Genomic DNA, 13,817 nt, shown 5'->3' with positions numbered 1-13,817 from the left:
CAGCTTTCAAAGCTCCCTGCACAGATGCTACGTTACAAAGACTCTGACCACGTTCTCTACAGCCAGGATTATGTAAGCACCAATGAACACCTAGGTACCATTACTATCCTGCAGCCTGGAAAACTCAGGGAATTAAAAAAGATAATTACAGGATAAAATTACAACACCGGGGATTCTAACTTATTACTGGGCAGACAGTGTTAATATCATTATGCTGGATGAAAAGCAAACATAAAACTAGATAATGGCAATCTAAAATTTTTAAAAAATGGAAATTCTTGAAAAACTCAGCTAGTCAAACAGCATCTGTGGAGAGACAAGAAGTTCTGTAACATTAACTCTATTTTTCTCCCTCCACAATGCTGACTAACCTGTTGAGTATTTGCATTAGTGAAGTCCTCAGTGATTTTACACACCTCCAAGCAGCTGCTGACAGAAAAAAACTTGAAACTTATTCTACATGCATTGCTCATTTGCCCTTAATGAAGATGAGGAAGCCAGAAATGAAGCTTATGACCTTTTGCCTTCTTTTCTTCACAGCAGCTGGTACAAGGATCAGAATGCCAAGATGAGTCTATCAGCTGGAAAAAAAACTTAGCTTTGGCATTCTGGAGACCAGATGAAAACTGGTTTAATTAATGCCAGCACTTGGCAGATGAGAAATACCTGTCACAGAGCTATTGAGAACAACACGATCTTTACTATCATCAATAATCGTAGATGGTGTATATACCTTATGAATGGGAGGCATAGGCTATTTAAGAACAAATCTCATGGAGTAGAATGAAGGCAGACAGCCAAACTGGAACAGAAAGAGAGTTAATATTTGCATTGGAACATAAAATATATGGACAAATTGAAAATCAGATTTATATAATCATTCATATTACATGTTTTGAGTTTATTAAGAGAAACAGTAGAAAGACTCTGACAAATTTGATTTTTTTAATCTTATGCATGGGTCCTTCTTTACGGAAACAAAACACCTCTGTTTAATATTAACAAGATTAAAATAACTAAATGTAAATAGCTTCATTTCCTAGGCCTGAATTGCTTCTCTCCTAATTTTTATATAAAGCATCCAGAAGTTAACTCTGGATCTCTTACTTCATTAGATCTTTCATTGCTGAGTTATTATTGACCATGTGAAAATAAATGTAGCTTTCATTCATTGACAATTGCATCAGTTGTAAGTTATTTCATTTACATGCTCTATATAACTGTAAACAGACATATGGCTTTGTCAAGAAATCTGAAAAAAAATGGAAAATCTGGCCATGTGGAAAATAAACATCTTATTTCAGCCAGTTATCCTAAGTCTATATTTGAACTCGGATATGCAGATGTACCATACAAATCCCTAAGATTCACAAATACACCGACAGGATCAACAACCTCACTAACAGCCAAGTTACTCTGAAAGCCACAGAATTCATCAAACATGAATTAAAATATCCTTCTTAACTTACAGGAGGGGAAAAAAAATCAGCTGTTCCCAGTCTTTGTATATTAGAAGAACAGGTAGCAGTGCAAATTCCATGCTCATTCATTCTTGATTACTGAGAAACCGTTTCTCTGACAGGGGATTTAGAACCCAGGGACACAGCCTCAAGATTAGTGGTTGGTCATTTGGGACAGAGATGAGGAAAATTTTCTTTTTTCAAAGCTTGTAAGTCTTTAAAATTTTCTCCCTTATTGGGGTGTGGGTCCTTGGTTTTTCAGTACATTCAAACAGAGGTGAATAGATTTGTAGACTCAAAGAGAATCAAAGGTTTTATGGCTGGACAGGAAGTAGAGTTGATAGTCAGAAACCTGAAGCTATTTGGAACTAATATGTAACTAACTCCTGACTTCTCTTCTTTTTTTTATAATATGTTTCTTCCTACAATTAAATTAGTAATTAAACAACAACAGAGCAAGTTACCATCTTAACTATGTTTAAACCTGTAATTCAAATCATGATCACTCATTTAAATATCATTCTTCTCAGCTTTTATTGGTAAGCTCAACATTTATTCCCAATCCTTAATTATTGTTGAAAAAAGTTATTTATAAAAAGATTCTCCCATTGATGCCCTAAAGGCTGGAGTTCCAGGAACTTGACATAGCAGCCAAGAAAGAATGCCAATATGTGTACTATGCAAAAGTCTTAGGCACATACAGTACATATAACTGTATGTTATAGAGCGGAGAGCGAGTTTGTAAATCTGGCGATAGCAAAGGATGTTGGAAATTGCAAGGGTGGAGCTCCCTGGGAGGAGTGTGAGACAGGTGGCTGAGAAAGAGTGCCAAAGGCGGGGAGGGGTGGGGCACGGGTGCAGACACACCCAGTCCTGAAGTAGCTAACAAGGTAACCGAATTCCAAACAATTGATTTATTGATCATTACAGAATATCTCTCTGGTGCTTCCCACTCCTTACCCTCTCTCCTATCGTAGTCCCAGACATGATTTCCTTCTCCCTGCCCCCTTTCCACTCTCAGTCCACAATAGAGACCCATATCAGAATCAAGTTTATTATCACTCACATGTATCATGAAATTTATGGGTCTTTTTGCAGCAGCAATACAGTGCAATACATAATTACTACAGTACTGTGTATGTGTTTGGCACTCTATCTATCTATATATAAATGTGCCTAAGACTTTTATACAGTGTTGTACATTCAAGACAGATTGGCAAATAGTTTGATGATAATGGTCCTTTGTCCTGCTTAGTGGTTAATATTGTGGTTTTCAGAGTTGTTGCCAAACAATTTGCTGCGAGCGGTAGTAGTGCATGTTGTAGCTGGAGCACAATGCCGCCTTGAAAGAGGTTAAGGTCCACGATAGTAAATACTGTCATTCTAGCAAATGTCTATGACAAATACATTTTGTCAAGGTATTTATGGGATTCAATGTTTCTTATTCAATCGTTGAAAGACAAGACAAAAGTAGGCCATTTGGCCCATTGTTGTGCTTGCAAAAAATTATTCAGCATAATCTCCTTTACTGACCCGTGATCTATAATCTTGGAGATTATGGCATTATAAGTGTTTATCCAAGTTAAGTATACCCCTCCCCCACCACCCCATTGGGTGAAAGACAAATGTCTCAATTACAGTTAAATATAGCGTCCCTGGTTCAGCTAACAAAGAAAATTAACCTGTTCACCTTACTTATCTACACTCCTGCTATCTTCATTGATCTAAATGTTAAACTATTATTTACAGGTTCATTCAAGGTGCTCTGCTGCAAGTCACACAACCTCTTCAGCAACTTCCTTAGGAGATGTGGAGATTCAGCATGACATCTAAAACTTTGACAAACTTCTATAGATGTGTCGTAGGGAGGACGTTGACTGGCTGCATCACCACTTGATATGGAAGCAGCAATATCCTTGAATGGAGTATTCCTTCAAAAAGTAGAAGATATGACCTAGTCCATCATGGGTAAAACCCTCCCCTCCATTGATCACATCCACATGGACCGTTGTCGCAGGAATGTAGCATCCATCATCGGGGAACCCCCACACCCAGGACACGTTCTATTCTCACTGCTGCCATCAGGAAGAAGATAAAGGAGCCTCAGGACTCACAGCACAAGGATTAGAAACAGTTATTACCCTAAACTATCTGGATCTTGGACCAAAGGGGTTAACTTCACTCAATTTCACTTGCCCCATCATTGAAATGTTTCCACAACCTATGAGCTCACTTTGAATGACTCGTCATCTCATGTTCTCAATATTTAATGCTTATTTATTAATAATTATAATAATAATTATTATTATGTCTCTGTTTTTGTATTTGCTCCGTTTGTTGTCTTCTGCATACTGGTTGAACACCCAAGTTGGTGTGGTCTATTGTAGCTATTACTTTATTATGGATTTATTGAGTATGCCTGCAAGAAATGAATCTGAGGGTTGTATATGGTGACATGTATGTACTTTGATAATACATTTACTTTGAACTTCGAACAACTCTGAAAACCACAATGTTAACCTCTAAAGGCTGATTTATACTTGTGCGTCACATCTACGCGATAGGTACCGCGTACCCTACGCCATACCTACACCATACCCTACGCCTTAGGGTGACGTGCATCTCCCCAAAAAAAGTATCTCACGCATCACAGCGATGCAGACTGCAACAACTGTGATTGATCCGTTTGGTAGCATCGCATTTCCTCCTACGCATCTCCGATTGCTTCTTCTCCGCCATGTCTGTACACCGATGTGAAATATGTGAACCAAATCATCAAATCTACCTGCCGACATGCGCAAATGTTTGAAATGCATTTCCTCGTCCATGTCTCTCACGAAGAAACTCAACACAGTGGCATAGAAACCCCACCGCCAACTAGTGCTTTGGTGCGCACCAACACATGCTCGATATGGCGTAGAGCCGACGCAGGAGTGAAAATCAGGGCTACAGCGTAGGTTACGGCATAGCCCAATCGCACAAGTATAAATCAGCGTTAAGAAGGACAAGGGGTCATTATCACCTTATAATTATTCACCAAATTATATGCCAGTCTGTCTTGGGTATATATTGCCATTCCTTCATGGCTGCAATGTCAATGTAATAAAGGAAAAATATACCAGGACTTTTGAGTGTATTTTTTAAATGCTATATTTCTATATTTCTTTTTTTATTGCGTTGCTTTGTTGTTTTCTTTTTACATATATATTACCGTACTCACCGCATGAACTGCATTTAACACTGTTCTGTCCACTGGTGTGGTCCATTGATGTTCCCTCATAAAATAGCATTCTTCTTGTTATTAACCACACAAATATTGTATCATTTCCAAAGTCATTTAAATAAAAATTGTTAAAATATACCATAAATCTCATAAAAATAAAGAAACTCATACAGAAACCCTTGGAACGCCACTGCAAAAAAAATCCTTTCATTCACAAAAATCTGCAACAACAATTATTTACTTATTACTGCACACGTTATTTAGTCATTGGGTTTATGCCTGTTCCCAGCAGATCAGTCCCACTCCCTTTGTTCTTCAATGTACTTTCTCTCATACCTCATCAACTTTCCTTTGATTCTTTTGTAACTTACCTACATTGCAGATAATATACAGAAACCAATTAGCTTTCTTTTGTATCTATAGGATCCCTTCTGAATTCCACCTGAAATCATTTTGAACTGAACAGCACTCAACATGGATCCCATAAGGTTACACTTCCAGCACCTCATCAGAAGTTTTGTTAAAATCAAATGAGTTGCCTTCAACAACCCTCCTTGTTTCCTCCTCAGAAAAAAAAGTAAAAGAAATCTATTATGGACAGTTACAACATCATCAGTTCACTTCTCGTCATTGCCAAAATGACAATGCTACAGATGAGCACTTACTAATCAATAACCTGCTGACTGATGCTCTGCTTGGCTTCAGTTCTCTACTTCACTCCAACCTTGGACCAAAGAGCAGACTTCCAGAGTTGACTGAGCCGATACAGCAGTCGGCGAAGTGTGATATTAGAGCACCTTGATAGAACTAAAGACGTTGGGCTCCAGTGGGAAATCACTCCAACAACTGGAGACTTACATCACAGGAAAATGTTTGTCTTTGTTGGGAATCAAATCATCTGAACCTCAGGACAGAACTGAAGAGACTCCACAGGGCAATGTGCTAGATCCTATTTTCAGGTTAGACATGGTTAGACATTAGACATTTAATTCAATTATCAATTCCTCAGAAAATGAAGCAACCTTGTCTCCATGCATCAAGGCCTGGCCTACATTCAAATATGGGTTAATAAGTGCAAATAATAGACATCTCCGAGAAGAGAATGTGTAACTGACCACTGCCCAAAGATGAAGTAACCCATGTCATTGCTACACATCCACCAACCGTAAGCATAAAATTAGTCAACCATCGAAACACCAAGGCAAAAACAAAATGTCCTGCAGTTATCCCTGACAAGTGGTTAGTTAGCAGCTCTCTTCTGAGTATAGTAAAAGTGCCAGTGTGGGAGCAGGCACCTTCAAGCTATTTATGTTCTCACTTAGAAACAGTACCTTGTTGAAAGTTCAAAGTAAATTTATCATCAAAGTACATACGTGTCACCATATACAACCCTGAGATTAATTTTCTTGCAGACATTCTCAATAAATCCATAATTGAATGTTAACCATAATAGAAGGCACCAACTAGGGTGTTCAACCAGTGTGCAAAAGACAAGAAAATGCACAAATACAAAAAGGAAAAAAAATAATAAATAAATAAACAATAAGTATCAAGAACATAAGATGAGTCCTTGAACATCAGTCCATAGGTTGTTGGAACAGTTTAATGATGGGGCAAGTGAAGTTAAGTGAAATTATTCCCTTTGGTTCAAGAGCCTGATGCTTGAGGGATAGTAACTGTTCCTCAGCCTGGTAGTGTGAGTCCTGAGGCTCCTGTACCTTCTTCCTGATGGCAGCGAGAAGAGAGCATGTCCTGGGTGGTGGGAGTCCTTGATGATGAATGCTGCTTTCCTGCAACAACGTTTCATGTAGATGTGTTCAGAAGTCAAGAGGGCATTGCCTGAGATGAAACGTTGAAGCAGTGTCATTAGATTCTGACTTAACCAACATTTACTTCTCATTCTCTTCATGAAATGAGTTTGATGTTTTGAGTCTGTTTTGGCATTTAAGTTGGTCAAACGATGACCATTGGTTTAATCTAACATGGCAATTTGTGGATGGAATCACAGATTCTATAAAATGAATATGCCATGATTAATATAACACTACTTGAGTATTCACAGTAACTGTTAGTACATTAAATTCAATATGACTCAAGAGGAATTACCAGCATGCTTCTCTCAAGTACTTGTTTTCCACATTTTGATAAATCTTTGTCATTTGACATTTGCAAGATTATATGAGACTATTAAAATCTGAATTGTTTTTCCAAAACGTATGGCTGAATAGTCAATATAATTATTTATTGAGATGTAGTCCTCACCAGCTGATATTTTTATTATCTTTTAGCTGTGTTTCTGTTGATGTTACCTTGATTAACTTTTTCTGTGTCCATTACATTACTATCTCTGTAGCTGTCTACAAACATTCAACCCTTCTTTTCCGATCCTTATTCCCAAACTAACCAGATTATGCCTCTCCAAACTTTCTATCTATATGAATGTCGTACTATCCTGTTTTTTTTTACCCTGAAGATGTTTGTCTTTGGAATGTTTCCCTAATTTCTTAACAAACTGAAATTGATGGACTTCTTAATAGTCGGACAACAGCACATTGGAAAGGTTGTAGCTAGTGGTACCAGAACCAGGGATAAGAGTTTTCAGTATACACTTGAGACAAGGCAGGATCAAATGACATTACAAGTCTCTGAGATGCTGTGCACACTGAGATTTTTGCGCACACTGGTCATTACAAATTAGAGGGAACATTGACCTTGACATTATCAGCACCACGCTTAAACCAACAAAGCTAATTGGCATATGTGAGTACAGCTATTCAGAAGTGCCATGAAAACCTTACTTGCAGCAGTCTCATAGCACAGACAATTAGGGACACAAGAGTCAAAAGAAAAACACAAAATAAACATCAATTTTACACAAATTACAGAAGAAGGAACATAATTAGAACAAAAAATCCCACTGTAGTGCAAATTGTTCTTAGTATTACTATATTGAGGTAGTGTTTAAGGTTGTGCAGGTTGGCTCAGGAACTGAATGATTGAAGGAAAGTGACTGGAGGAAGTTCAGTTGGAGGAAACTCTAACAGAAGTTCAACAAACAGCCTGACAATTTAGAGTCAAAGCAGTTTGGAGTTAGTTAATGGTGAGGTAAAACTGGTCACCACCAACATACTGTACGTGCAGAACTTGATCTTTATTTTTGGATGATGGTGGTGAGGATAATCATTGAAAGTTGGTGAAAATAATAATGTAAAAATGTAAAAGGGTATAAAAGCTGAAGCCACTGCATGTTATTGGGCCTGATTAAACTCGGTCTTCCTTTCACCTCTTCTTCAACTTCTGTATCTATGCAGAACAAAACAGAAGTCAGTGACATGATGGAGGTCGATCTGATCTCCTGCAGTGCAGCTGGATTCACCAGGTATTCCTCCTCACATCACTGTGCATTACATTCCAAGGAGCAGTAGATTCTGTTGCCACAGTGACTGTGTACACTGAAAGTGCAGCAAGTAGTGGACTGTCATGAATGCATCCCTCCCCACTGTCGGTAGTACCTACAGCAGGCACTGACTCATCAGAGCAACATTCATCATCAACAACGTCATCATCCCATGGCTCCCACTAGACAGAAGCCTGAGATACCAGACCATCAGGTTTAGGAATGATCATTTCCCTTCAACTATTTGTTTCTTGAACCAACCAGCACAGTTCTACCACTACAGTTTTAGAACACTTTGAAAACTTTGACCACTTTGATCCCCCTGCACTAAAGTAGACTTTCTGTTTTGTTCCAATGATATTATTTGGTATGATTTACAAGACAGGCAACCCCACCTTTTGTCAATACCATTAACTTCAGAGACTGTCTGCCTGGCACTAGTGGTTGCATAACCAGGACCTATGCACCAGCTGCTCGTATGACCATCCACTCTGCTCCCATGGCTTCACCGGACCCTGATCCGGGTGCTACACCTCACCCAAAGGTGATCTGTAGGCTCCATGAAAGAAGGAACACCTTACACCGCCTTTGGTACAAATGCATCTCTACCCTACCACCCAAAAGATTGCTTAGTCTTTCAAATAGAATGGTTGAATATAAAGGTAAGCAGATCATGCTAGGATATGCAAATCCCTGATTAAACACCAAGAGTCCAAAGTATAGTTTTGGGTGTTACAGGTCAGAAAAGATTTAAAGAAATTTATTAAGATGTTACAAAGGATTCTTGGCTTAAATGACCTTGACATTTTCATTTGAGATAAGGGGAGTAGTTTAAAATTTTAGAACAGTTCAGGTAAATGAGATGGGTGAGAAGTAACCTGATAGAACTAATAGTGAAAGAAGAGTTAATCAATAAATATAAGGCACATTTAAAATAACTGGGATTGGATCTTGAGGGGAAATGAAGAATAATGTTTTTACTCGGAAAGTTGCTGGGTATAGGAATGGACTATCAGAAAGTATAAAACAATCTATAAGGGAATTGGACATTTAGTATTCTTCGGGAAAAGGAACTTACAGAATTCATGGGGATGCAAAAGAAAGACCCATCACTCTTTTCAAAAGCTATCAGCGGCTCAATGAGACAATGGCTTCTTTCTCTGCTGTAGATTTCTGAGTCACCATTTCTCTCTAAAGGCTGTCTCTTATATTTGTCTCTATTGAATTGCTTCTCTTCTTCTCTCAGTTTATTGTATCATTTCTGACCTGCCTTTATCATGCATGCCCAGTTTTGCATTGAGATCCATGTTTAAATTACTGATATAAACTGTAACCAGTAAAGGTCTCAACAACATCCTAAGATAATATTTAATTCTTCCTTCCAAACAATGACATTACCTATCTCATCAATACCCGGTCCTATTTCCACAGCAAACTGCTAAGTATAAACAAATCCTGTCCAAATTTGCTAAATATTTTAATTTAATTGGTAACCTTCTGTTTAAAACTTTCTTTCAGGGAACAAAACACATAATCAAATTGTGCATCACTTCCTCAAGCAAGCAATAGAAGTGGCTGGTTAGCAACAACCTATCTAAAACCATTGTAAGGCTGCTTTCGAGGCTGATATTATAAGATGTTCAAAGTGATGTTGAGGGCTAATGGCTTTGTGCCTATTCTGTCATCCTTTTTGATAACAGAATAGACATCCAGATAGCCTATTTCCGATCTACTGTGATTCCGATCAATGTAGTGAAACTCTGGGATAAATACAATTTATCCTGGCAATTTATTGGTTTAAACCCTTCATTTGTCCACACCTCCCAACTATTTTATATCACAGTCCTGAATTATACCTTGACACTCCGACTTTAGGTAGGAAATATATTAATGCATTCTCCTGTGAATAATTTTGTGGAAAAAATTATTCAGAATACTTACCATTGAGCACTTTGTAGTTTAACATCCATCTGCATCTTCTATAGCTTTTGACGATCAGCTTGTAGTTATAGATGTCAGTTTTTACTGATATTTTTCCTTACTATGCTTGTTTCTACAGCTTTTGCAGTCATTTTCATCACCCTTTCAGTTGAACTTAGGATTATCTCTTTTCTTGCAGATTTGTAGAGACTACTTATCTTCTATACTTCACTACAGTTTTGTTGGTTAATGCACTCCAGGTCACATTTGGCCTGTCTAAGCTTGTCAACATTGCCATGCATGTTCAGTATTACATTTTAAAGGTGTTCCATTTGTCTTCTCATGAAGTGTGAATACCCTTCCCCAAACAATTTTCTTTAAATCTTCATACATCACTTTGAACTTATCCCTCATAAAGTACCGTACCTGACACCTGGCCATTCGTATTAACCAGTTTTGGAAAAGCCGTTATAGGAGGAAAGGAAATCTTTCTGCCCTCCCTGAGCTAGTCAATGGAGAAGCTGTTGTTCCAGAACATGGCGACACCATAATACAATAGTCATTGTTTCCAAGTTCCACAGCTTTCATCTACTCTATCTTTCCTGGCTGATTTAAAATTAGTAACTTAATATGGGCATTGTTCCTCTACCCAACAAAACCACAAATTAACTATGCAATATACTGTATTTATCAATTCTTGCTTAAACCAATTGGTATACTTGTGTATGAAGTCTCTTCATTAATACTTAACTTCTTTTCACACTATATTCTTTTTTTTCTTAGAACAAATCATAATATTTCATTAATTAAAATTTAGTTTATAATATTGCCTTTAACTTAGATGCAACTTTTAAACACAGGTTTATCTTACGAAATTAAGTTTAAGCAGTTTAGAGAAAGTTTGTTTCAGGAGAAGAATATTCCTTTACAAAAAAAAGAAAAAATTTTCTGTCTTATAATAGACTTTCTGCGACCTTATGAATTTTGTCTAGATATAAAGCCATGGTATTGGTAGATATTGGTTGACATGGTAGTGTGGTGTTTATCGCAACACTGTTAGAACTTGGGGAGTTCCAGAGTTCAGAGGTCAATGCTGGCGCCATTCTGTAAGGAGTCTGTACATCCTCCCCACGGAATGCATAAGTTTTCCCGGGTGCTCTGGGTTCTGCCCACAGTCTAATGAAGTACTGGTTTGGCTGTTTGGTCATTGCAATTTGTGATTAGGTTAGGGTTAATCAGGTTTGTCAGGGGTTATACAGTGTGGCTTGAAGGGCCAGTAGGCCTATTCCGCACAGCATCAATAAATAAATAAATATGTATAGACAAGGGGTCATGTAGAAATACAGCACAGAAACAAGCACATTGAGTCCCTGCAGACTGTCAACAACCAAATTTTACTAATCCTGGCTTAACTTTACTTTTGTTCCCCTGATGTTCTCATCAGCTTCCTCCAGTTCCTACCAATCACCCACACACCAGAGGTAAAAAAAAATTAACCTATCAACCCACAAATTTTTGGGATATGAGAAGAAAGTGGACAACTTCAAGAAAATCACACCATCACAGAGAGAACATGCAAATTTCACACAGACTGCAACCAAGATCAAACTTAAACCCAGGTCTACAGGTTTTGTGAGCTATATTCTCTATTGGGGGACTTCTGCAGTCATCTTCCATCTTCAGAATTAAGTTAAATGTCAATGACAACAGCAACAAGATGTACTTAGATTAATCAATTTGTCGACCAGATCAGTATGCGTTATCCTAACAGGTTGTGTGGATCTTAATCTTCAAATTTTTAACTACAAGTTGCACACATCTACAATAAACAACATAGAAATTTGCCTCCTTATGCCCCAGCATTCCAATTATTCATTCTTCCATCTTTTATGAACTTGAATTATTTTATGTCCTTCAATTGATATGTTGCATTCACCAGCATTTTAAGGGAAGTAGAGAAGAAAATTTTTCAAAACTTGCATTAATACTATTATTTGTGGGGGACAGACATGATTGAAGAGTTGTTTTTGTTATCCTGTATTAAAACGCTGGGACTTGTTCTGGTGTATAATGAATTTCTGAAACTTAACAATCTACTGAGAACATTGGGCATTTTCCAAAGGCATTCTTGGCCAGTCTCCATCTTTGGGTGATTTTCAATAGTTTAAACTGATTCTTCAACTTTAAACTCACTTATTCCAGCTTTAACTTGGCATCAATCCTGTGGGAAAATTCAACTAACTGAAAATACAACCATAATTTTTTTAAATCAAGCTTAATGAAGACACACTAGGTGCAATTTCATTTAAATGTTAAATATTTCCAATTGAATCTGTGCTTAGGTGATAAAGTCATTGATTTCCATCTTACTTTTTCAAACCAGCCTTAGTCTCCAAACACTAGAAAGTACATTTTTAAATTCAATAACTTTGATGTGCTATTTAGAAACCATCTGCAGAATATTCAAAGAAGTCCTCTTGGAAGAACAGTTCAAAGATTTTCTAAGTATGCCAGAAAGGTCAAGCTTTGGAAAATACATCCATCTGACCTTGAAGTGAAAGCTGAGTAGAATACAAATTTAAAGCACTTTCATACTTCCTTACTGTGAAAATAATTTACTCCAACTCAAATCATCTACTTGCAGTATATTTAATTTCTAATTCTCAGGAGGTTTAAATCAGGTTAAAATGTTAAGTTTATCTTAGAGTAAATAAACATTGCCTGCCTCTTAAAGCCTATAAACAGTTAGCTCAAAGATGACCATTATTTGTAATGAATACACTTGTGGATTGAATTAAACTGATACTGGGTATTGCGTTCATTAATAATGCAGAATATTTTCTGTATGAAAGCTGAACAAACTGATTTTTGGTTTCTTGGGTTCCGCCTACCCAGTTTTAAACATCTTTATATATCTTTATCTTCTTTAATAGAAACAGGTCTGGAAATTCAATCACGAAGTATATGTTTCCTGATTGACCTAAAATACAAAATCAATCACAAAATGAAATCAGTGTTATAGCTTGTGATACATCATTGTATTGCTGGCCTCTGGGTGGATAATACACCTACACACAGAGGCTGTTGGCTGCACAACAATGAAATTCAATGTGTACAAGGCTCACATTTGACATATTGATGCAGAATTGGAGTGCACAAATGCATCAAAGAAATTGCCTAAGGCATGAACAAGCATAATGGAAAGATATAGGTCAGATTGAGCACAAGGAAAAGAGCCCAAATTTACCTGAGCCATTGTTAAGGGAACCACCCACTGACATCAACCAATAGCCTAGATGTCTCCATGGTCAAGTTAGCAGAAGTTGCTAATGATCTCTCTGATGCTTACACTAGAAGTACATCAGAACTAGCACATTATAAATCATCTGTTGGAGATGAAGATGCCCAATCTTCTCTCCAACCCACTGCTCAAGGTCAAAGCAATGCAAGTCAGGCCCACAAAACTGCAATTTCTGCTGAGACTGCATGAGAGCTTCCAGCATTGTGAACATAAAGCTGAATTTCCAACGAGACTTAAAACTGCACGCAACTCCTATACATAAACACACTGAAGCCCAAGATTCACCATTCATATCTGAATCTATCCTCCTTAATACTTCTATGCCCCTTTCCAAGTGCTGCATCTTTTCTATTCCACAGACTAGTGGAAGTGTAATGGTCTTATAATGTATTGGTAATCAAATAAGGTACATCCACTGATGCACCATCAATAACTCTAGGAGACGTGAGACGAGATATAGGCTTTTATTGGCTGGAAGAAAGAACAAGCAGCAAGTGACTACCACACTACATCCTG

This window comes from Hemitrygon akajei, chromosome 23 (assembly GCF_048418815.1).
Source record: "Hemitrygon akajei chromosome 23, sHemAka1.3, whole genome shotgun sequence".
NCBI lineage: Eukaryota > Metazoa > Chordata > Chondrichthyes > Myliobatiformes > Dasyatidae > Hemitrygon > Hemitrygon akajei.
Note: the sequence above shows the minus strand (reverse complement) of the source record.